Source organism: Catharus ustulatus, chromosome 6 (assembly GCF_009819885.2).
Source record: "Catharus ustulatus isolate bCatUst1 chromosome 6, bCatUst1.pri.v2, whole genome shotgun sequence".
NCBI lineage: Eukaryota > Metazoa > Chordata > Aves > Passeriformes > Turdidae > Catharus > Catharus ustulatus.
The window spans coordinates 34,007,539-34,032,391 of NC_046226.1; the positions used below are offsets into that span (position 1 = coordinate 34,007,539).

Genomic DNA, 24,853 nt, shown 5'->3' on the forward strand with positions numbered 1-24,853 from the left:
AAGCTACACCAGCAGTGCTTGGTCAGATGGGCTGTGACCTTCAGCCTCTCTGGTTATACTAAATGTGTTGAGAACTTGGCACTTGAGAACTCGGTTACTTATTTGGAGTGGGGGTCAGTCAGTGTCCTTTGTTTTAAAGGGATTCCCAGCACTCCAGTACCTCCTTGCATTAGGATGGGCCTTTCTGAGTCACAGCTGGTACGGATGTACAAGTTTCTTGAGCCTTTAGTGCATTCTACATTGTGGAGATGAAAGGTAATCCTTGAAGTGCTTTCCTGCACCGGTATTTTAGGACAGGAATAGAAACGTAGTCTTTTCATGCCATGATTGTTTTACTGTCATGTTGTCCACTCTTTGTGCCCAGTTTCAGCTGTGACTTTTAGTACAGGGAGCACTCTGTTTTCTGTGACTGCTGTTTGTGAGTAGAAGCTTGCTGCCTGCAACAGCAATGTTAATATTGAGCAGTAAGTATGGTACCAATTTCCCAGAACTCTACCTGCAAGTAGGAAAATAGTTACCTTTTCACTGAGAGACTTTATGCTTTTAAGTGAAACACAGTAGCATCTTTTACTGCAATCTTCACCTCTTAATTTACAAAACTCTGAAAAACTGGGAGACAAGACATTTGGGGTATGAGGGAATGACTCTTTTTTTTGTTTTTAAAAACATCATAATGCATGATTTCATCTATCCCTTGGGATATCTGTGGTTATAATCTCTTTTGGCTTTGTCTGTTCTGTTTTTGCATTGATGTAACTCCTTCCAAAGGCTGTGACCCTCAGTCTTAATGTTATTGATTTTCTGCCAGTTAAAGTAGAGAGCTGTCAGAAAAATTGCTGTGTGATATTTGTACCATCTTGCTCCTACACCATTACTACCCATGTGCATTCAAATTGGTGCTCCTGGGTTTACTGTCATAACACAAAGTTTCTTGCTTTTAGATTACAAGCTTTAGAGTCAGAGGAGAGTTTAATTAGAAAATTATTTATTAGAAATAAAATTATAATGATAGCACTCCTGTTTCTTCAAGTAGTGGGCACTTCAAAGCATCAGTAGTCCTCTGGACTTTGAGGTAGGAGGTTAAGTGTGTCAAGTGCAGGTAGAAAAGGCATCTTCTGTACTCACTTCTAGAGGCTATGCATCGAAATATACTTTAACTGCTGTTCTTATTCTGGTCTGTAATGAGTTCTCCTTTCCTACAAAAATACTAAGTTCTGTAAAATACAAAGCTGTTCATAAATTTTCTGGATCCCTTCAGAGTTACATGAGAGGTGGAGTTGGCAGAGGGTAAAGGGCAGAAACTGGGCTCTGTGCTACTTCATGATGCACAAAGTCAGCTAAAACAGATTAAGAACATTCCTCTGGTAGTGGAAAAAGGGAGACAGCTTTTCTAAAGAACATTCAGATATTACGTGTAGTTTTTCTTGATTTTGTTTGAGAAGGAATAGATTGCAAATGTATGAAAAGTTGTGTTCAAACCTTTGAAATTATGGTCTGCTTAGTAGAGTTTTCCCCTCTTCCTGACTGGATTTATCAGGTGCACCACCTTGCTTACAAGTGAAGCTATGTGTTCATTCTGTTTTAATTAAGCAAAGGAACTAAAGCTGAAGAAAAACAACCTTAAAGTAAATGTTAGTATATATCATTAAAACCGAAGTAATTTGAAACAGAAGTGTGGATGTGCCTGTGAAGTCCATGACTGAAGTGGGGTGTGTCCATGATGTCCTGTAGATATTTTCGTGTTGCTGGTATCTGTGTCCTTTTTTCAGATAAATTCTCATTTCTTAAACTCATAGAAATCTTTCAGCTAGACATGCAGTTTCCAGTTAGAGGAAGGCATCTAGAGTTACCCTACCTGTCACAGCACAGTATTGATTAAGTTACTATCATTTTACACACATATGCTCCTTTATAATTGCTTTATACCCACTTTCAGAAGTGAACTGTGAATAAAGGTGCCTCAGTTCCTGAGATGCCATTTCAGTCATCGTAAAGTGGTTCTGCCAGGAGGTATTAGATATCAGTGCTTTGAAAGCCAGCACTTTCAAAGGAAGCTTAACATGAAGATTTAAAATTACAAAGTCAGTAATCACATTTACAAATTCTCATACTGTGTTTTAAGAAACCAAACAAAACCAACCAAGCAAAAATAAAAAACAACCAAAAACCTGTGATTATCTGTAGTCTTGGTTTTAAAGTGAAATTTTGCCCTAGGAACTTACTGAAAGCACACAGTCGGTCCAGAGATTTGGGTGAAAAGTAGTTTCAAAACCAAGTTTTTCCTGCTTTTCCACATTTTTAACCTTACAGAATCAATACTGTATAAGCAATAAGCTGTGTTTACATAGAATCATAGACGCTTCATCTCTCTAATTTGTCACAGTCTCTCTCTGCAGGATCTCCCTGCCTTTGAAGGAGTCAGTAACACCTCTCAGTTTAGTGCCATCGGCAAACTTACTTAGTATCCCTTTGAATCCTGTGTCCCAGTCAGTGATGGAGATGTTGAAGAGCACAGGGGTGAGGATGGAGCCCTGCAGAACCCCCACTTGTGACAGGTCCCCGCTCTGATGTCACTCCATTCACTACAACTCTGTGTACCTGACTTGTGGACCACCCAGCGCATGATGTGTTTATCCATCTGTGGCCTGGACAATTTGTCCAAAATGATACTGAAAGTTTTGCAGAAGTCCAAGAAGGTTACACCTGCTGGCTTTCCTAGGTCTTTTAGGTGGGTTACTGTGTTGTAGAAGGAAATCAGGTTCAACAAGCAGGACTTTCCCCTTATGGAGCCATGCTCCATAAGATCAATGGCTCTGTGCTACTTCATGATCATGGATCAATGACTGTGTGTCTTACAGGTGTTTTTCAGTACTTCCCAGAATAATCTTTTCCATGATTTTACCAGGCACTGAATTGAGACTGACATGCCTGCAGTTTATGAGGTCCTCCTTCTTGTTCTTTTTGAAAATCAGGATAATGTTTGCCAGCTTCCTGTCAGGTGGGATCCAAGACTGCTAAAAATCATTGAGAGGCTTTGTGGTGACTTCAGCTAGCTCCTCAGATGAGTCCCATTGGGCCCCATAGATCTGTAGGGATCCAGCTGAAGCAGCAGATCCCACACAATTTCAGGGTCAGCTGGGAACTGATCATTCTTGCAGTCATGGTTGTCTAACTCAGGGCTAGAGGCCCCTGTGACCCATCCTCCATATTGAAGATGAAGGCAAAGAATGCATTTAAACACCTCTGCCTTGTCCACATCCCTGTTTGCGAGGTTGCCAATCCTCATCCTGTAATGATGTTATTTCTACTCTATCTTTTGCCATTAATATATTTGAAAAAAACTCTTTTTATTGTCCCCCACAGTTCTGGCCTGCTTAATCTCCGGTTGAGCTTTGACCACACACATTTTCCCCCTACCATGGCCAACAGCATTTCCGTATTCTTCACATGCACCCGACCTTGCTTCCACCACACATACGCCTCCCTTTTCCTTCCACAGTAGATACAATTTGTTTTTTCAAAAGGTAGAATTCATTCTTTAGTCAGTCACTTGTTCTCCAGAACATTCTATTTCTGGATCTACTTTCTCTCTTTCTTTCCCTGGGAAGCTGTAGCAGTGGTGGCAGTCTGAGAGACTTTCCCTCATTCTACTTGACTTCCAAGTAGTAGAGCCAGCATACCAATCCTTGCTGCAGAATGCCACCCATCAAGAGAAAAAGCACATCTTGAGAAGCACTGGAGGAAGGTGGTATCCTTCCAAATACGGAGTTATAATGTGATTGTTTGGAATATTCAAGCTAGCAGTTTTCAGAGCTATGGTATCTCCTGGACAGCCCACTGGGCTGCTAGATGCTTGTTCTTAGTCATGCAGTATTTGTTTTTGGGAAAACTCACAGACATAGTTCCTGTTCTGAAACCTTGAGGAATGCCAGGGCAGCAGCTGGCAGAGCTAATATGTAACAAACCTTAGGAATTCTACATTCAGTTTCCTACACAGTTGGGATTTTTTTATATATTAAGTTAAAAAATTATTTTGTTTGTCCAGTAGATATTTTCCAGCCAACTATCCCTTTTTCCACCCCACCCTTCCTATGTCTGGTGAACATTAATAAGAGAGCAGCCAGTTCAGCAAAGTGATGAAATTTCTGGGATGTCCTGCCTGCCTGAAAATCAGTTAGGTTTGCTTTATTGCTAGGAGAGGAGCAGCTTTCTGAACAAACAGATGAACTTTGCTCTTTTGCTTCCTTCTAGAAGCCAGGGTTCTGGTTTTTGTTTCCTCCAGGACAGAAGCAACACCACTGGGGGGAGGGCCAAAAGAGATTTCCAGTCTGCATTTAAATTCTTTATGTCACCAAAACCCACAAGCATGGACAAACAGCAGGAGTCTTTTAGTTACAGAAGTGGGACTGAACTGTACAATTTCAACATCAGCACAGTGGAATGAGAACATGGGAAAAATTAATTGTTTCACACAAATACCTTCTTGAAGGGAATTATCTTTACTGATACTTTGTTCTCCCTAAGCACTCTTACAAGTAGTTAACCATTACATTTATTTTCCTGAAATGCATACATAAACATGCAGAGTGTTTGAGTTTGGGCCAAAATCAGTGGGGCTGCACTAGAAGCTATCAGACTCCTCAGTTACCCCTATGTATATATAATTATCCTTTCCTGAACTGGAATCAGCAGGCTTTAAGGTTACTGATTTTTATGTGTTCTCAGCTGTCTTTGGTAGGGTTAAATACATTGCCTTGCTATATTTAATGTTTTGTTCTTGTCCATTGGAGGCGGGGTGCTGGATTAAATGAGACATTGCCCAGATCTGCTATGGGAACTTCTATGGGCCTGGTTTATTTTATAATTTTTAAGGGATTTGTGGGATTCATACTATGTGTTAATCTCTGTAACATGTTTTGAAATTCTCAGAGGAAAAATGCATATAGAAGTGTTATTTTACAACAAGTCAGTGTTTTCCTGTGGTATTTTCAAGAAAGAGCATTTAGAATCACAGAATCATACAGGTTGGAACCTTTAAGATCATTGAGTGCATCCACTAACCCAGCACTACCAAGTCCAACACTAAACCATGTCCCCAGGTGCCACATCTACACGTCTTTTAAATACCTCCAGGGATGGAAACTCCATCACTTCCCCGAGCAGCCTGTCCCAATGCTTGACAACCCTTTCTGTGAAGACATTTTCCCTGATACCCAATCTAAACCTCCCTTGGCACAACTTGTGTGCTCTGTCACGTGTTACCTGGCAGAAGAGGCTGACCTCTACCCACCTACAACCTTCTTTCAGGGAGCTGAAGAGAGCAATGCGGTCTGCTCTGAATCTTCTTTTCTCCAGGCTGAACAAGTCTAGCTCCCTCAGACACTCCTCATCAGACACATGCTCCAGACACTTCACCAGCCTTGTTGCCCTTCTCTGGACACGCTCCAGCACCTCAATGTCCTTCTTGTATGGAGGAGCCCAGAAGAGGACACAAGATTTGTATTCACTGGCCACACTGTTCCTGATACAGGCCTGGATGCCATTGACCTTCTTGGCCACCTGGACTGCTGGATCATGTTCAGCTAGTGGTCACCCAGCTTCCTTAGCCACTCTTCCCCCAGCCTGTGGCATTGCCTGGGGCTGTTGGAGAACCCAGCACGTCATCTTATTGAATGCCATTTAACTGGTCCATTGATCCAGCCTCCAGGTTCCTCTGCAGAGCATTCCAACCCTCCAGTAGATCAACACTCCTGCCCAACTTGCTGTTGCCTGTAAATTGACTGATGGTGCGCTTGATCCTCTTGTCCAGACAGTTGGCTGGTCACCAACTGGACGTAGCACCATTCACCAGCACTCTCTGGGCCTGGCCACCCAGACAGTGTTTCACCTACCAACCAGTACACCCATCTGCACCATGGGAAGCCAGTTTCTCCATGAGAATGCTGTGGGAAACAGTGTCCAAAGCTCTGCTAAAATCTACGTAGATGACATCCACAGATGCAGTTTCCAGATCCTCCTTGAGCCCTTGCAGACAGTGCCACGTTTGCCAGGTTCCTGTCACCTGGGACCTCCCTGGGTGACCAGGGCTGCAGGTAACTGATGGGCAGTGGCTCAGGGAGCTCTTCTGATGGCTCCCTCAGTAACCTTGGGTGATCCCACCTGGCCCCACAGACCTGTGTGTGTCTAGGTGGCAAAGCAGGTCACTGGGCATTTCCCTTTGGATTATGGGGGCTTCATTCTGCTGCCCATCCATGTCTTCCAGCTCAGGGGTCTGAGTATCTGGAGAACAACTGGTTTTAGGATTGAGATATGGGCTGAAGCTTTCAAGCTGTGCTAAGTGAGCTGTTGGGCAGGAATTTTCCTGGTAAAATTGGAAAGTGTGCAGGTAAAGTGTTTCAAATGCATGAGTATATGGTGACTCATTCTCAATAAAACAAAACAGAACAAAACCCTCTTATCTTTTTCAGTCTAATGCCAGACATAACTTTTGTTGTGTCCTTGGTTACAGACCAGCTGTTTCATCTGCTTACTATCATATGAATAAGCCCTGAATAAGCATTCCAAAATTACAGTGGTGAAGTAACTCTGGTACTTGCTGGATGGGGAAAGGGCTGGAAGAGAGCCAAGGGGAGTGAGGATGATGTTTTACATTTATGAGATTTGCAATTATTTACCTTACTTTTAAAATCATATTAGTAAAGCAGTTCTTTCAAAATGTACAGATATTTGGCTGTAACTTCACCTGGAGATGGGTATTGGAAGTGTTGTAAAGTGTGTATCTGTTCTGAGCCATCTTCTTATATGATTTGCTTATCATATGGAAAGTCAATTCTGTAAAAACACAAAGGGATATTTTTATAACTTTTTTAGGATAAAACTGATGGTGTGGAGTCATGCAAGGAAAAAACAATAGGAAATTTGACAAGAAAGTAGATTTTTTTCAGGTGAGATTATTTTTTTATGGTTCTCCATTATGTTTCTTTTGAAAAAATAGTCATGAAAAGACTGCAGAAGCACATATTAAAATTCTGCAAGCTCTTCAACTTAAAGCAATGCTTTTTTCCTAGGATGCACAGTTTACTTCAGAGACTTTTGCCTTGCCTCAACTATTGATTGAATATTTTGAATCAGGACACAATGTTGTTATGACTTTAAATTTCCATGCATATTTACAAACCACATCCTTAAAAATACATAAATAAGCTTATGGGGTTTTTTCTGATTAAAATTCTGTTGACTGATAACCCTTATGACAGAAGTCTTTTGCTTATCCATAGATCATATACAAGCATAAGCATCAATATAATCTTGAATAGCGTGAGAACAGAATGAAATTGAACACAAGGCTCAACTGTAGCATAAACAGGTAGTTATCAACATAGTATGATACTGACTTAATCCAGTAAAGTGCCAAATGAAAAGATGCCAGAAAAATAGCATCGGTTCTTTAACAAGTGTTTTGAGCTCAACCATCACCAGGTGATGGTTTTTTTGCCTGACTTGAGTGCTTGTTCATGTCTCTCTTTGCAGCAAGCCTCCTTCTTAATGAACTTTTGGGGGGCAGTCATACAGTACAGCTGTCCCTGGAGCCCTGTCTACATTAGATGGGTCTGGATTTATGGCTCTGTCTTCTTAGCAGGACACTTTTAGAGAGAAAGGTTTCCATCATTCTTGAACAAGAATTCACTTATTCAGGTGCTTATAAAGCACTAATCAATTTGTTATCTAGCAATCTAAATAGAAATGAAAAGGCTCTAGGTCAGATAGAAAAGACCAGAAAAAAACTTGAAATAGTTCATCTTGTACTCTTCTCTGTCATTTCTTTAATAACTACTGCAAGTTTTCCTAATGAGGATCATTCTACTGTCAGATAGACAAAATGTAGGAGCAGCAGTACAAGCTTCAAACTCATTCACCTGTAGTTTAAAGCATCCTAAACAGAGAAGCTGGAACATCTCTGAGGCAGGGAGGCAGATTCAGTTGTTAATTTACATCGAGTCTTCCTGCTGAGGCTAGTGGCACAGGTGGGTTCTTTCTGGTAGGTATCTTTGACTGACAAGCCCACTCTCAGAAGAGGTTGCTCCTTGGTTGCTATTAACCTACACCAGTTACAAGTTAACCATCTCCTATGATGTTATATTTTCAAATTACAATGCAAAAGCATTTGCAGACTGACCTCTGCAATGCCCTTGCCAGGTGCTCATAACCAAGAAACTGAATCATAACTAAGTGACTGAGTAAATCTTTTGCAGCTGGGAGCAGAGCTGGAATCTCTTCACTACCATTGAGTGCCAATAAGCTTGATCTTGCTTAACTTTTATTCCCTTGGTTTCAGGCACTGGCAAGTCTTTGTATCTCCTGGTACTGTGGAGTGAAGGTACTCCTGCTTCCTGCTCCAGATTGCTCAGTAGTTAACTCAGCTGCTGAAATTATGTTCAGTAGGATCACTGAGTGCAGTCTTGAATCTCTCTCCTCAGCATTCCAAAAACTTTTATTCATAAGTCAAGGTTAATGAAACTGGGAGTGTGACTGGAGCTTTATGGCAGAACTTTCTCTGTTTCCTTGTTTCCAGTTTCTGTTGATACCAGAAGTGATTTTTCTAAGCCTCAGCTCTAGAAGTCACCTTGCATTCCTCTGTGTCTCCTCTTTGCAGACATCAAAACTTCTAAACTGCAAATACCCAACAAAAACAGTAGCTAGCATATAAATTTTTAAGTTAGTAAAATGCTTGTCTGTCCTCTTATCTCCAGTAGTGGTTAATGCAACATTTCTAGTATTATCAATACCTTCCCCCCCATTTCAAACACATCACAGAAGATAGAATTGTTACCTTGATGAGACCTACTTAGTCACAGAGATGCTCTTGTTTTAATTTTACATATTTTCTCAGTTCTGTAACTGAGGAAATGGCCTTTTGCCTTGGTCTCATTGATAATTGTGCACCTTCATGTTTAATCAGATAGAAATTTTCAGAAATTTTTGCTATACCTCTTGTTCTTTATTGGGAGCCATTTAAAGGTCAGGATGGGAGGGATAAGATTACTGTAACACAATCTGTTCTGAATACAAAGGAGAACTTCTGTCTGTGATGCTATTAATCCAACACCCTTTACAAACACTGCACTTACAGTTAAGTAAAACAGCATAAAAATGGGAGAGAGAAAGAACCAGACAGGACTTTTAGGCTCTGGTCTGAATTGTCTGAAGAATGCTCTGTTTGAAAGCTTAAGTTCCTTTGCACAGATGGAATGAATGCAAACTCCCATTCTGTTTATACTGAATCACTTTTCTGATTTTGATTTGACTTCTGTGTGAGTTTTCCCCTCAAAACAGACAGGAATTAACCTAGGGAAGATTCTTTCATCAATAACTGAAATGTGATCACTCTTAAAGTGGCAATGACCAAAATTGCTTATCCTTGGTATGATGTGGCAAATCCCCTTGCCTTCTGTCTTCTACCAGGTACTCCTTTTTCCTGTTTTTAAATTTATTTTTTTTTTTAGTTTTTTTTTTGAAAACAGAGGGAAGCAATGCCTAGCTTAACTTTAAGTGTTAATTATTCAGAAAAATTCTGCTGAATCTATCTTGGAATATAGTATACTTAAAGACATTCTTAATAGTGAAAAATGTCAGAAAATCATTGTAAGTGAACTGGACAACCTCAAGTAATGAAAATATAGTGGAATGTAAGATTGCTAATAGAAATAATTTGCAAAATAATATTGGGCATTACAAATGAGGGTTTTTTCGGTTTTACTTAAGGAGCAGAAAAGTTCAAAGTGAAGCTAGTACTAGAGTGGTTTAGTTTATCACAAAAAGACTAATTCAACACTGTAATGTAACCATGAAAAGTGTGTGGGCTATCCTAGAAAAGATCATGCAGGTGTTTTCAAATGAAATAGAAAAGTGTTTGTACCCTTGTGGAAAGGCACCAGGGACATCTCTGGAATACTGTATATGGCCTGGAAATATTTGTTCAAGCTTTCTTTCTGCTTTCTTCTCTATCTGCTTTTTTCCCAGCCAAGGTCTGTGCTAGATAGAATATATATATATATATATAGACATAGTAACAAGTTTGAGCTGTCAGTGATAAAAAAGTAGACCTCAGGTAAAGTTTTAAAACCAGACAAACTTTGACATACTGACTTCAGTGGGCAAAATGCATGGCATCTGGTGTGAAAAGGTAGGGATCACACATGATTCTCATGTTCAGGCATTAGAACTTTTATCATTCTCCAAACATATTAAGGGAGAATCATGTCAGTAGTTTGTATATCTGGGATATTGTACTCTGCACTTGAATTGTTGCTTGTTTTATGAATCTGAAGTCATTGAACTGTTCTAGAATGACAACACAGGAGAATGGCAGCCAGTGAGTGATTTTTAAAATCTACTGTAGAGAGAACAATGTGATGGTTTTTGTTTCAGTTTTATCAGTATATCTACCTTGGGTAGGATCAATTCATCTTGAGGAATTTTCTCTGCTAGACTTTTACATCTTTGATCTCTACAATTCCTGTGCCTTCAACTGTGATGTAAAAACAGTCTGAAAAAGAACAAAACCTTTTTAACTGCTTAGGAACTGAATGCAGACTACTGACCCACTTTAAGGGATAAGACCCATTTTCACATACCACTGCCTGAGATGGACTGCCCGTTAAAACACTGGGGATTTTGATTATCTCCAATGTTGCAGACTTAATGGGAGCTACCTGGCCAACTTTATCATATCTACCCATCATAATGCATCAAGAAGGTAATAAAATATGTAATTTTCACAATTTTACCTTCCTTGGACTGATTGTTTTAACTGTTGGAAAAATACCATGAGATTTTTGGATATCTACTCAATCAGGAATGGAAAGGATGTATGCAGGAGGTGGTAGTGTATTCTACCCACATGCTGGAAACACTGGAAGATACTTGGGACTAAAAGGTAAAAGGCATTATAAATGGCTACCTGACCCATCCTGCTTCCAGCTCTCACAGGTACTTTGATTAGGGAGAGATTTATCCTTTGGCTGCATATTCACAGAAAGCCATAAATTCCTCAATCCATGTTGAAGTTCAGTGTTTCTGCCAGACATGTCATTGATGGGGTGGCTTCAACTTTTTGAATACTAGTAAGAAGTACTGTAAAGCTCAATTAATGAATTACTCCTTCCTTGAGTATTCATATTGGAGCAACACCAACTTAGAAATGACTAATGAGGTCACTTGTCAATAAATCCCCGTCTCATCAAAGAAAGTGATAAACTTATGTTGCAGAGTGATGTGTGAGTCACTACTGAAGTTCTCCACTGGAAAGAGCTCATTAGGCTTATCTTGGGTTTGCAAGGCCCTTTCACATTTGCGTAACAGTGATGGTTCATGGTCTCTCTTATCAGTCATTTCCTACAAGGGAGTCTGGAATCTCTGGCAGAAGTTCTTGCCCTAGTCCTGACTGAATCTATCTGATTTTTTCTGCCATTGGATTTAATTTGTCTGTGCACATATCTTCTGCAATTCAGGGTGTTTATATACTGCGCGGTATTGAAGTGGAAGTTATGGACTTAGGACACTTGAGCTGGCCTTGTGGAGAGCTGACAGTGTCAAGAAGGTTTGGTTTGGAGTCTGAGCCAGTGAAACCTTATCATGTCTGAGCCAGCACTGACTTTTTTTCAGCACATCGATGGTTCTGGTCCAAGTGATATGTTTTTTTTTTCACCGTACGTCACTGAACTTGCTTCTTTTAGAATCCGTCTTTATTTATCTATCTAACAGTAATATAAAACTCTGTACCCACAGTCATCTCAAGCTACAGATAAAAAATCACTAATCTTCTCTTGTGTTGATATTTACAGCTGGATGTGGTACATTTCATATCAATAAGAAGAGGAAACAAATTTTTTCTCCTTTTTTCATACTTTTTTGTCTTGCTTCTTGCATGTGATCTTATAATGGCCATCTCATTTGAAATAACTTACTAAGATAATACCAGATATTAAATTGGTATTAAATATATAAAAGAAAGATAAACAACTTACTACAAGACGTGTACTAAAGGTTGCCATTTCGGTGCCACTGCAGGAAATAGTAGCTTGAGAATTTTTTTTCCCTACATTTTTGCATTTTCTTTGTAACAGCTACATTTTGGTCCTTTGAACATGACAAAACTTTAGAAAAGTTCATATGTAGTTAGGATCCCTAAAGTCTGAATTTTCCGCGCATAATCCCCGTGCAAGAGAATATCTAAGAGCTATAAATGCTGCTCCCAGCAATTTTGTGAAAACAGTGATCATTACACATGATCTTTGCTTCTGTTTCTTCTCCAAACATAAAAAAGATTTCTTAACCTACTGATCATTGTTTGTGGCATATTGTCATCAAAAATTTCAGACCTGATGGGTTATAAAGCAATATTTCAGGTCTTAAAGGACTGACTAGTCTTTAGTGCATCTGTGCCATGCATTGGAACAAGAATGTTTGCCTGCTGGGGTTTCTTGGGTATCCACTGCCCTGTAGAAATGTAAACAAAGCCTTTTAGAACAGTTCATGTTTGTCAGAGAAAAGTTTTTCTAGAATTTTGTTATTCAGCAGTTGTACATTCAGCAATACAGATGATGTTTATAAGACCAGTGGTTTCCAATTCATTAGTAAATTTTCTCCCAATAATGTTCTTGCTGGAGAAAATCTGACTCTTGTAGAAAGGTTGAAATTAAATTTTAAATTAACTCTATCACCTTTTTTTTTAGCATCAGTGGAGCGTGACAGTACTCCAAAAGCACACATATTGCACCTTTATATATTAGCTCACAGATCTGTTAGCATGACTCTTTTTCTTGTCCTTGTTGTGTGATACCCAGTGGACTCTAAAATACACTCTGCTGAGGCTTTGCATAATATTTCTGCCTCTCACGTGTGAAATTAGCAGTGTTGTGTTAGCTTGTCTCCAGGGACTTTGCTTTTAGGAACGGAACAAAGTGAACACACAAAAAGAGTTGGAAAGGGGCTTTGTTTGTTTCATGTCAAAGGCATTTTGCAGTCACTAGTGAGGGTAAAGAATATTTATGCTATGATCTAGGACTTTAACTTGGTTGAATCCCAAGCTTTTTGGCCCAAGTCTGGGAATTTAGGATTATGCCTTTACCTTAAGGAAGGAGACTTGTTTTAATTAATGTCCAGAACCTATGAGTGGAGAACAGGAAGAACCCACTTCTGATGTTATTTTACAATGGATTCATTTTCTTTCAATTTATAAATAATAATGGTGTTTTTCATCATATAGAAAACCAAAAGAAATTTAAAGAAGGAATGAGTATTGTTTAAATAAAGGTTTGAGACACCATAGAAACAGGCATTGAAGTTGAATTTACGGCAGATAATGTTTTATCTGTAGAAGAGGTGTGTTGCTAAAATTATTATAGATATTAGAAGAATAATCAAATTAATAAATCATGATGGCAATGCACATACTTAGGAATGTACATTCCTCATGTTGTACTGCTGAATTACACCAAGCTGATTTGCTCCATGCAGTGACATGGGCAGAGGAACCAGTGGCATCTCTGTCTGAACATGTGGCTGTCTGGAGAAGAAAGTGTGCAGCTCCTGGGCTTCCCAGCTGTGCTCCCTGCTGGTCCCATCTCTTCCAGTCATGTCTGGCAGGCGGGTGGAAGCAGCCATGTATTCTGAGAAGAGCTGTTCTGGTGGTATTGTACTGGTACTCCCTTAGGGATCCTTCACAATTTGGGACACAAGATCTCTGGGATAAAGCAGTGTTCCAATATGTATTGTAAATAAATGTTGTATCCTTTAGTTTTTTTCTTATTGACAGAACTAGAGTGAAATGGGACAGTATGCGAGGCTCTGAAAAGCTACATAGATTATTTTCTGTTCTTCTCACTACTGGTGTACTGTAAATCTCACGAGTGATCACAACTTGCACATAAGAGAGTTCCCATAGGAGTCTGTGTTTATGTTGCCCAGCTACTTTATCCTGCCACAGCACCATCCTCAGATCCCTTTTCTTGGCAGTTTTTTATTGTGGTAAGCAGGACACTCTTGCTGGCTGGCTGTTTTCCTGCTTAATAAAAGCTACAAGCGTTTTCTCCTGAATTACCCTTCATATTGGACAATTATCAGGGCTTTGAGCCTCAAAAGTATTATAGCATAGGATATCATCATGGCCAAGTTCTTGTGAAGTTTCCTGGCCTATAGAGGACTCTCCACTGGGAAAATTAGGAGACACTCGGAAACAGAAAAGGTGACAAAATCCATGTTACAAACTAGGGAATAAGGCATGTGGCAGGGTGACAGAAAATCCTTCTGAGGAAAGGGATTTCATAGAGTCTGGTGTTTCATGAGCTGAAGGGAGCTGACTACCCTGCATACCTTCCCTGTATTTCACCCTGGGGAACTTTCACCAGAAGTCTGACTTCAGCGAAGTAAACTGGAGGCAGCTTGTTTTTGTGCAGTTCCCTGGCCATGCTGCTGCAGTTCAGACACCATCTGAATACATATGTGGGATTTCATTTTTTTTTTCCAATTAAAACTTGCTGTTTGCCTGGGTAGTGCAGTTCCCTGCCACTGAAATTATTGTTAAGTACATCAGGCAAGAAAAGGCTCTCTGGTTATAAGGGCTCAGGAATGTGCTGGCAATCTGGGAAAGGACAGCTAAGGAAAAGCAGCATTTTGTTAGCTTTGGCCTATTGCATTCAGGACAATTGTTGCTCTGGAGCACATCAGGACAGTTCACTTTGGAAAATTTTGGTTCTGTTCTCTATGTTTTTCTTTGATACTCATTTGAGATTTTGATTATTTTCTTCCCCTGGAGTTGTTTGGTCAGTCCAAGGATAGTTAGAGCTCCTCATTATAGTACCTGATGCTAAAACCATGCCTAAATGGCACTACATATTTCATGCTGACCTCTCTCGCTTGAAATCCAATGTCTGGCACACCACAAAAACTGAAACAATTTGCAGACTGGTCATCTGTTGCTAGCAACTGCCTGGATAGGCTCAGCCAAAACGCATGCCTTTGTTCTGGTTTTATGAGAGGGGGAGGAACTGACCCCACAGAAAAGAGATAGAGCTGTTGCTTATTGATCCTTCTGGATTGTAGCCTTGGGCACAGGAAAGTAGGGTACCTCTGGAGCTGTGCCTACCTGGCAGAAAATGAATACAGTAAAGTTGCTGCAGGCGTCTTATGTCCTTGCATGATTTTCATGTAGTTGCTCAAAAAGCAGTGGCAAAGTTAGGAAGAATACTCATGAACCCTCATTCTCAGTTCCTGACATTGTGAATAAGTGCTCTATACATATATTGCTTTTTATAAGGAACACCTGAAGCCAGCCAGGTATAGCAGGCTTGAGATTTTCAGTGTCCTATTTCCTGGCCTTGTCCTCTCTATTTCTCCTCTATTCTTAAAAGATTCTTGGTTTTCATTTCTATCTCCTCCTTTTGTTTGTTTTCCTTCCATTTCTTTCCTTTGCAAGTATTGAATGTCTCCTGTGGGAGTAAGCCCAGCCACATGTGCCTGCAATGATGGTTTATTTTTACTGGAGTCATTGCCTGCGACTGTTATTCATTACTATAGGAAGAACTGCACTAACAAACTGCTCTGAGAGCTTTTTTTTTTTGCCTTTTGTAAAAGGTCCTATTTTGTCCACAGCTATTGAGAGTATCTACTGCCATCATTAAGAGTTGGGAGCTCAGACACTAGTACTGCTTCCTGAATGTCCTGTTGTCTGGTGCTGCAAAGCAGAATCTCAGCACCTCAGCTTCTTTGCATGGTGTCTCCTCAGCTCAGCTTTTCAACCATCTGGCCACCTCTCTGGCCACCTAAGCAACTCAACTGACCTCTACTTGGGGAAGAATTTGAGGTTGCACAAAGTGCAAGCAGTCACTGACTACTGTTATGTACTCTTAGGATCATAGAGTGTACAGCCAGAACATCACCAGTCCAGGTCTGCCTGAGGTGAAATGCTGATTTAGAAAAGGCAAGTAAAAAATACTAGAAAATGCTTCTATCTCACTTGCACTTCTAGCCTTCACACTGGATAAGTAATCCTCACTTTTTTTCATTATCACATATTTGTGTTACCATGGGCAAGACCATGATGTCCCAGAATTCCTGGTACTTCTTTAAGATTAATATCTAGCATAAATAATAAAACTGTTGGTAATTGAATTAGGAGCATATGCTTAACATAAATGTAAGCTGGGACTTAGGTATATAAGCAGCCTAAATAATTTCACATAGGAAATATAGAGGAGCAGAATTAATTCTTTTTAATTATCCATGTCTGAGAGTGGAGCATAGAGAGGAAAGTGAAGTGGTCTGCCTAGGCTTACACAAAAGAATATATGATCACACTCTAGATGTTATTGCCAGGATGAAACAAAAAGAGAAGAAGTAATTTATCTGAAATTTGGCTGTTCTTACATATTTCTGGAGATTTGTTTTAAATATTTCAAAAGCTCTGCTTCATACTAGCACTAGCACTGACTCTTATAATTAAATGTAATTTGTTGGAATTTGGCTGAGAAAGTTTGATCTTTTTGATATTCATTTACATTTGTTAATGTGTTATGCTGATATTTCAGGATAGAGATTTCTTTGAATTCTTTCTCCCATGCTGAATCAATTTCCTGTTTTCCTGAGCTTTTGAAGACTTTATCTTCATTAATTTTCTTACTCAAATCAGCACCCATGGTTGCTGGTTTCCCTGTAAAAATGTCTTTGAGTGCATCTGCATTTCTCCCTCCCTCACTTTTTCTTAAGATGATAAACAGGGAATTCTTGGCTTTGCATTCTTAGTGATGTTTTTAATATATAAAATTTGTATGCATTGTAATAAAAGAAAATAAACAGATGTTCTGCTGCATTTTGAGGGATTGAGATGACAGCAGGATGGTCAGTTGCCTTTTGAGTCCATTCACTCTGCTGTTTTTCCCAGATGTGTGCTAATGGACATTTTTAGGATGTGCACAAACTCCATCTGCCTACTTTTCTGCACTAATTGGTTTGGATTTATGGGATGCTTCTCATAAATTGTCTCTAGCTGCCATTGTTGCTTTTCCATAAAATACTAGAAAGGAAAGTTGTTCCTAAACAGTTTCCTCTGGGTGGGATTTTCTTGTGGGGAAAGAGGAGATAGAATCCATTTAAACTGCTCTATAAAGAATTTTACTGAGTTGTGGCCCATTAACTTGACCTTGATGAAAGCTTTTTCAAACAGCTGGACTTCAGAGAACCACATCTCCCAGGTGCTATGTGTGGCACAAATTAAATTTTAATTAAATTATAGTTTCATAAGAAATCATTTTAATCCAAATGATTTTTGGTTTTTAATTTCTTTTCTCTTTCTGTGAATTTATGAAAGCTGTAGGGACTCCACATCTACTCTCAGTACTGGTGCATGTTTGTAGCCCCACTCTAGTGCTCAGAACTTAAGCATGCCCTGTTTCAATCTACCCCCACCGTTTTTTTGTTTGTTTGTTTTTTTTTTTTTAAACAGAGAGAATACATGTATGGGGTCTAGATGTTTGAGAAGACTGAAGAATGGCTGCATATATCTTTTTCCTCAGCCTGTCTGGTTTACATCCTTATTCCCAATAATTGCACAGCCTGCCCAGCCTGTAGCCTTTCTTACTGACAAGTATACAGGTGCAGACAGTACAGCTGGAGTGGCTGAGCTTTCTACTGCTTGAAAGGGGGAAATTTGTGCAAAGAGAGCTTTTGCTTGCAGTGGGGTTTGAAGGAAGATACAAAGCAAGGCATAATTGTTTCTGTAAGAAAACACAAAATCCTGATAAATTCAAATAATGAAGGCAATAGGATTTAATAGTTATTCAGATTTTGGTACTGATATCAGCTATAAAATCTTTAAGACTGTATTTAATTTCTGAGCTTCAATTTACCCAAGTGCATAATGGGGTTATTTTTTCCCCACCCTTCTAAGGCCTTTAGAAAATCTGTAGATTTTCATATAAGCACAAAATGTTGTTATCTGAAGAATCATTTGCCATCAGAGATCAGTTTATATATAGATATATCTCATGAGCTTAGTAAATGATTGCAGGAGACCTAAACTACTTTTTTTCCCACCCTAACACTGGAAAGGCATTAGGGTCACTCTGCTTGCAACAAGGGACAGTTATCTCCCAAGTGAAATCAGAACCCATGGCAGGACTGAAGCCTCAGAGAGCTCCAAGGTCCAATAAGCATTGGTGTTTAGTAAGTCTTGGCAGGAAACACAACAGTTTTTTCTCTTATGTTGTAAAAAGCCATCCCATTGCCCTAAAGGATGCTTCAATGTAAAGGGGGAGTGGGGAGCAACTCTATGAAGCCTTTATGCCACCACGGTGTTGATGCCCTTTAGGGAACTGTTGGTTCTCTCCTTGGGTACCTTTCTGGTGGGCTGGAGGCAGTGGGAGCTGTGGGACTGAGAAACAGCCCTGGGAACTGGGCTGCAGCTCCTGCTGAAAAGTAAACGATCTGCAGAATAAGGACTGCTGCTTTCATTTCTAGAGTATATCAAATTCCGGCACACTGGGCCTAGGAAGGAGCAGAAGGGAGGGCAGAAAAAACACTTACGAAGTCTGCTGGGATATCTGATGCAAAATCAACTTTGTTGTTTTCCTTACTGGCTTTTTCCTGGGCTCTATTGCAGCTGAAAAAACAACCCTTCTGATCTACAATAAGAAGGGAAATTCTGGCGTGAAGATTGTCCACCCAGTCAATTTGGCACAATTATGGGAAAGATTTGTTTAGCTAGCTTAGCACTGATTTTATTAGTACATGAGTCTAATCAAACCTTGAGAGATAGTATTCTCCCTGTTGAGTGACCCTGTCAGTGGTGAAGGCCGCCTTCTCAATTCTAATGCTCTTTCAAGTGAATGTGGTGTTACTGAAGAGTTCTCCTGAAATGCACCAGCTATTAGCAAAACTTGTTCACTGCAACAGGACAGCGACATGAATTAGCAAAATATCCCAGCAAGCCAGCATTGTTTCAGTAAGGGCCACAAGCGTCATGAGAGCCAGACTCCTTTCACAGGTCTCTGATATTCAGTCAGTAGACCTGAATTCCAAAATATTTATTGGCTGTAAATGTAGATTTGCTTTTCATTCAGTCCCTAGTGCATGTATATGCATTTTGTCAGTACAATAGACAAGAATAATATGAGTCTAGGAGAAAGGGTAGTGTTAAGAAAAAGCTTGACATAGAAAAAAATCAAAAGAGAAGAATTTGTTCATTGGTAAGAAACTGACATACTTTAAAGGAGGCTTCAAATAGTTTTATTCATGTTTCTCAGTCATTGCTAAAAACCAATTTGTTGTAATAGTTTCCATAAAAATAGGGACAAAAGTGATTGTTTTCCCAGTCTAAATTGAAATGATGTATTAAATGTTAAGACAGCTGATTTTCTTGAGTGTTTCATTGAAATATCTTAGTCCATTAGTTTTGTTAAAATAATTAGTTTTCCATTATAAAATCAACATTTTTCAATCATGTGAGAGTTGATAGCTCAGTCAAAATCATCTTGTTATTTCACTGTTTGGTAGTTTATCATCCTGGCATTTTAATAACTAATTTGATATAAGACTGTCCCCTTCATAATCTTTACTTTTTTTTTTGTCAGGACATTGGCTTGATTTCTGGTTGTCAGGATCCTTCTGAAAGTTCATCCAATATATTTTCCAATTCATCACTTTCTTTGCTATTGACAGGAGGTGTTTTCCCAACAATTACTATTTTCTTCTGGGCTTCTGCAATCAATTCTGTGATTCATCTCTTCCATAAAGCTTATAAACAGAAAAATGTATTATTAAAAATGCTTTCCCTAACTAAAACAAATGTTAATGTACAATATTTCTGCTGTCATCATCAATTCTCTCTAAGCCTTTTGTTTCCCAGCTGCTCTGCTTGTCTCATATTTATCTTCCTTTGTCTAATCTAATGGCATCTATCCAATTTCTATTCATTTTTCATCAAGGTGATATATTTCCTCTTACATAGTACATTGGTGTTCTTAGCATACCTCATGGCAGAAATAATTTTGCAGTCATTTAATATTTATTCTACATTGTTGTCAAATAATAAATATTTATTACAAACCTCTTGACAGGGAAATGTGACGCTAGAAAGAAAAGAAAGGAAACTAAGATTTGACCATTTTAAAGAGGTTGGACTTGGCAAAACTTGAAATTGCTTTCATTTTTACTTCCTTCATCTATCTCTATCATTTGCTCTTTATAGGGACAGCAGCATATGAATAACTGCAGATGGATTTTACATTCCATTTTAGAAGCTTATGGGTATCTCATGGAGAGCATTTTCAAAGTACCATAGAATGAATTAGAAAAACTCAGTACTGTTTCATCATTTTTCTATGCCTGTTTTCTATTAATTTCACTATTTTAGAAATTATTTTTGTAATCAAAATACCTGTTAATTTCTTTAGCCTATTACCTTACTGTTTACTCATCTCAAAATGTTTACTACTTTTAGTGCAACTTTAATGGCACTGAAATGTTAATAGGAAAAAGAATTAGTGGGGCCTGGATTCATTTTTGATTCCATGATTAAATAATTCTTATCACTAAAGGTGTGTCTTTCACTTATCTGGTTTGGAAACAGTGCAATAAATTTCTTTACATACATCAGGAACATTAGCGGAGTTCTATTTTCCTTTCTTTTCCTGAAGTGAAAAAGGAACTGAGGAAACCTTATATGTTGGGCTGAAAATTTAGGTTCATGATCTTAAGTTTTATGAAGTAAGATTCTGGAAAGAGGTCTGTGTTTCAACTTGTTATTAAATAATTCTGGATTCAGATCCAGGTTCAGATAATACATCTCTCTGTACTCCCCCCAGTTTTCAGCCAGGAGTGATTTAGAATTGGAACAAGACATACTTGAATATATGCGAGTTTTATAAATTCCTATTCTGCCTGTGCTGTCTGCTTTTGAGTTATTCTGGAAGATCCCATGTGTTCTCCACATCCTCAGGTGGCTGTTAGAAATCTTATGGAGAGAGGCAGATGCGTACCAAAAGATAGAGATGAGAAGACTTTAAATTACAGATTCTGTATTTGAAAACCAGCACACCACAAAGATCCTTAGTTGCATGTCGGCCGTCACAGGACGATGTTAGTACACATTGCTTTGCCTCTTTGAGTTGAAGACTCTTCTAGAGTCTCACTTTATTGATAGTTATGAACTTTAAAATATCCAGCCAAGATGTCTTCATGGCTGCAAATCTATTCTTCTGCCAGTGTTGTCAGTTTGATAAGTTCTTCTCTTTCTTCATTCTCTCATTTCCTCTCTCCCATTCTTGCACACACAGACATTATCAGTCTTCATTTTTGCCAGATTCACTAAGATTTTTCTAGTGCCATCTCAGATGAGCACTCCAGTCTCCTCACCAGCATACAACCCATCTCTTGCAGTCTGGGTTCATAAGTGACCTGTACTGTACACGGTCTCCCAGATTAAACCATGCTGGTGCCTTGTACAGAAATGTCCAGGTGTCCCTAGTTTTACCAGATGTATCTGGTGGTGCACTGTACAACTGGGGCTGCCGCTGTCTTGACTCCATCGCCTTATGGATCAATCTAAGTGAGATATTAGTATCTCAGGTACACCCAGGAAGTGTCTTCTTTCCAGTAACTGACTGTTTCCTCTTTTATCTTACAGTTTCTGTGCTTATCCTTGTTTTCTTCATTACCAGTTCCCATTTAGCAGTGTTAAAAGCTTTACGGAGATCCAAAGAGATGAGTTCAGATTTATATCGGACTTCTAAAAAAAACAAAGAAGGATGTCATGTATGTCTGGCATGACATCCATGTTTTCTGTTACCCCATTTTCCAAGACTTTAGTTCACAGGAGTTGGAAGGAACTCATAAGGATCACGGAGTCCAGCCCCTGGCCCTGCACAGGACACCCCAAGGATCACATCATGTGCCTGAGATGCCACCCTCTGTATGAAGAATTTTGTTATAATATCTGACCTAAACCTCTCTGACACAACTTCAGCCATTCCATTCTGTCACTGGTCACCAGAGGGAAGACATTGGTGCCTGCCCCTCTTCTTCCCCTCATGAGGAAGTTGTAAACTGCCGTGAGGTCCCCGCTCAGTCTCCTCTTCTCCAGAATGAACACACCAAGTGACCTCAGCTGCTCCTCATTCATATTCCCCTCAAGTTGCTTCACAATCTTTGTAGCCCACCTTTGGGCGCTCTCTTATAGCTTTATGTACTTCTTACACTGTGCACCCCAAACTGCCCCCAGCACTGGAGGTGAGGCTGCCCCAGCTCAGAGCAGAGCAGGACAATCCCCTCCCTTGCCCAGCTGTGATGCTGTGCCTGATGAACCCCAGGACACACTTGGCCCTCCTGGCTGCCAGGGCACTGCTGACTCATGTTCACTTGCCACAGACCAGGAGCCCCAGGTCCCTTTCTGTGGCACTGCTTCCCAGCCTCTCATTCCCCAGTCTGTCTGTACATCCAGGGTTGCCCATCCCAGGTGCAGAATCTGGCATTCTTCATTGTTGAACTTGGTGATTGCCCAGTCCCCTACATTTCCAAGACTTCTTTGTAGGGCCTCCCTGTCTCTGAGGGAGTCAACAGCTCCTCACAATTTAGTATCATCAGCCAATTTACTTATTGTGCCTTTGAGTCCTGCATCCAAGTTGTGTCATTCCTCACTTCAAAATTTCTTCTAAAGCCCTGCATGGTACTATCAGGTTACAGGCATCAACTCACTAGTTTACTTTTTTCCCCTCTTCTTTTAGGGGGACTAAGTTTTCTGATTCTCAGTTACGTTGAATCAAGTTCATAGAAAAGTGTCAAATATTAGCTATTGGACTTAAATTCACATGCTGTTTCTTAGAATGGTTTTTCAGTAGAGATTATGTATTTCTGCCAAATGTGCTACATTCCTGGAGTTTTCATTCCACTCAGTTGTTATTTCTTTATCAATGTGATATGGGTAATTCCCATTACCTACCTTTTCTTCTTTTTCAGTATTGTCCTACTTGAGGAAAAATTATTATTTTTTTCACTGATATCTAGAAATATATTTAATCACTATTCCAATGTCATTAAATTACAAATCTAACTTTTATTTCCTTTTTGCTATTGTTGATAATCTTTCCAGAGTTGACATTACCTTGAATTTTGGTATTCCATGATTTATACTTCCACTTCCTGGCCTTCAAAATTATTTTTTTAATATGTATTTCCTTCCATGCTTTATCAGTTCTTTTCCTCTATATAAGAACCTAAATTATGTTGACTGTTCCAGCTAGAGAATAGTTTGCAATGAACTTTTGCAGGTTTTTTTTGTTTTGCTTGAAAAACAAATTTAAATACATATTTCCTTCTTTTTCTAATGTTATGTTAAATACTATAATTTGATGGTATAAAAATGAATTTTAGGTACTCTATCTGGTTGTGAAATATGCAGTTGCATTTTAAAGGTCCTTTTTCTCAGTGGGCAAACATTTAAAATCAAGCAATACCTTTGAATACTCTGAGCTGTTTCCATTTCACTGTAAAGGAAACTAATTCAGAGTCTCAGATGTAGCTGTGCAGCAGTTGCCTTTCAGAGGGGCCCTGTGATGTGCTGCTGAAAGGATGTGATTTATTATATTTTTTCATTGCTATTCATAGCTATGCACATATTGTAACTGAATAAAAATGCAGTAACAGAGTGTACATAGAATTATTTGAATGTCTATCCATGTGCACGTATAACTGTGCCTAGTGCACATGCGTATATAGGTTAGTATTTATGTGCATAGTAGTGCATGGAATCCCAAAAATTTGACCTTAGATGTCAGAATTGCAACTGTTTCACTTCAGACCTTTCCATTTAAACAGCCAGCTGTTGTGGGAGACTGTACCTGAGTGTTTGCACAGTTTTTCCACCCTATCCTCTCCCTTGTGTTTTCTGAGCTGAAGGATTGTGTGAAGCACCTGGAGGTAACTCCTCTTCACTCAACTTTCCTCCTGGCAGTCTTCCTCCTGCTGTCTCTGTGGTAAACAGTGACAGGACCTGAGGAAGTTGTGTCGGGGATGGTTAAGGTTAGCTGTTGGAATAAGGTTCTCCATACAGAGGATGGTTGGGCACTGGAACAGGCTCCCCAGGGCAATGGTCACAGCACCAAACCTGTTCAAGTTCAAGAAGTGTTTAGGACAATGCCCTCAGGCACAGGGTGTGACTCTTGGGGATGGCCCTGTGCAGAGCTGGGAGTTGGATTCCATGATCCTTGTGCATCCTTTCCAGCTCAGCTTATTCTGTGATTCTGTGATAATGACAGGCAAGGGAATTGAGGTTTTATTAGAGTGCGTCGGGCGTGTGGGATGTGACTTGCCCCTCTTTTCTCCAGAAGACAATCCCAAGAAGAATGGTAATTAACATGGAAGAGGGGAAATTGCTACTACAGCAGTTATCCTACTTGGAGTATTCACAAAGTATTCATAGTATCATATCCTGAGGTGGTTTTGCCAGCTTCATAAAACAGAAAGGAAAACATTGACATTTGGACTGGTCTGATGTTCTCCAACTGTATTTGTGATCTTTATGTGCTTTCCTTTATTTTGCACTTTCAAAGAAGAAAGGAGATTATGTTTGGTTTAAATGCTGAAGCTCATAAAAATGTTTGCTAGCTGTAGGTAATAATGATTATGTTTGGAGAATCAGATATGGGAACATTTTTTATTCAACCTGGATAAGATAAGGATCAAATGACAAAGAGTTGCAGGTCTAAGCGTCTAAGTATGGTCCTGTCTGCAGACTACATACAAATACAAATGAAACTACCTACTCTACAGACACCCTTAGCATTTAAAGTGTTACAGGAAAATC

General features: G+C 39.4%; 1 protein-coding gene across 4 annotated transcripts in view; it reads left to right on the plus strand.

Moving 5' to 3' along the window:
* RAD51B (RAD51 paralog B) overlaps nt 1-24,853 on the plus strand; it is a 404,105-nt gene that overhangs the window by 241,112 nt on the left and 138,140 nt on the right. The gene's annotated exons all lie outside the window — the stretch shown is intronic.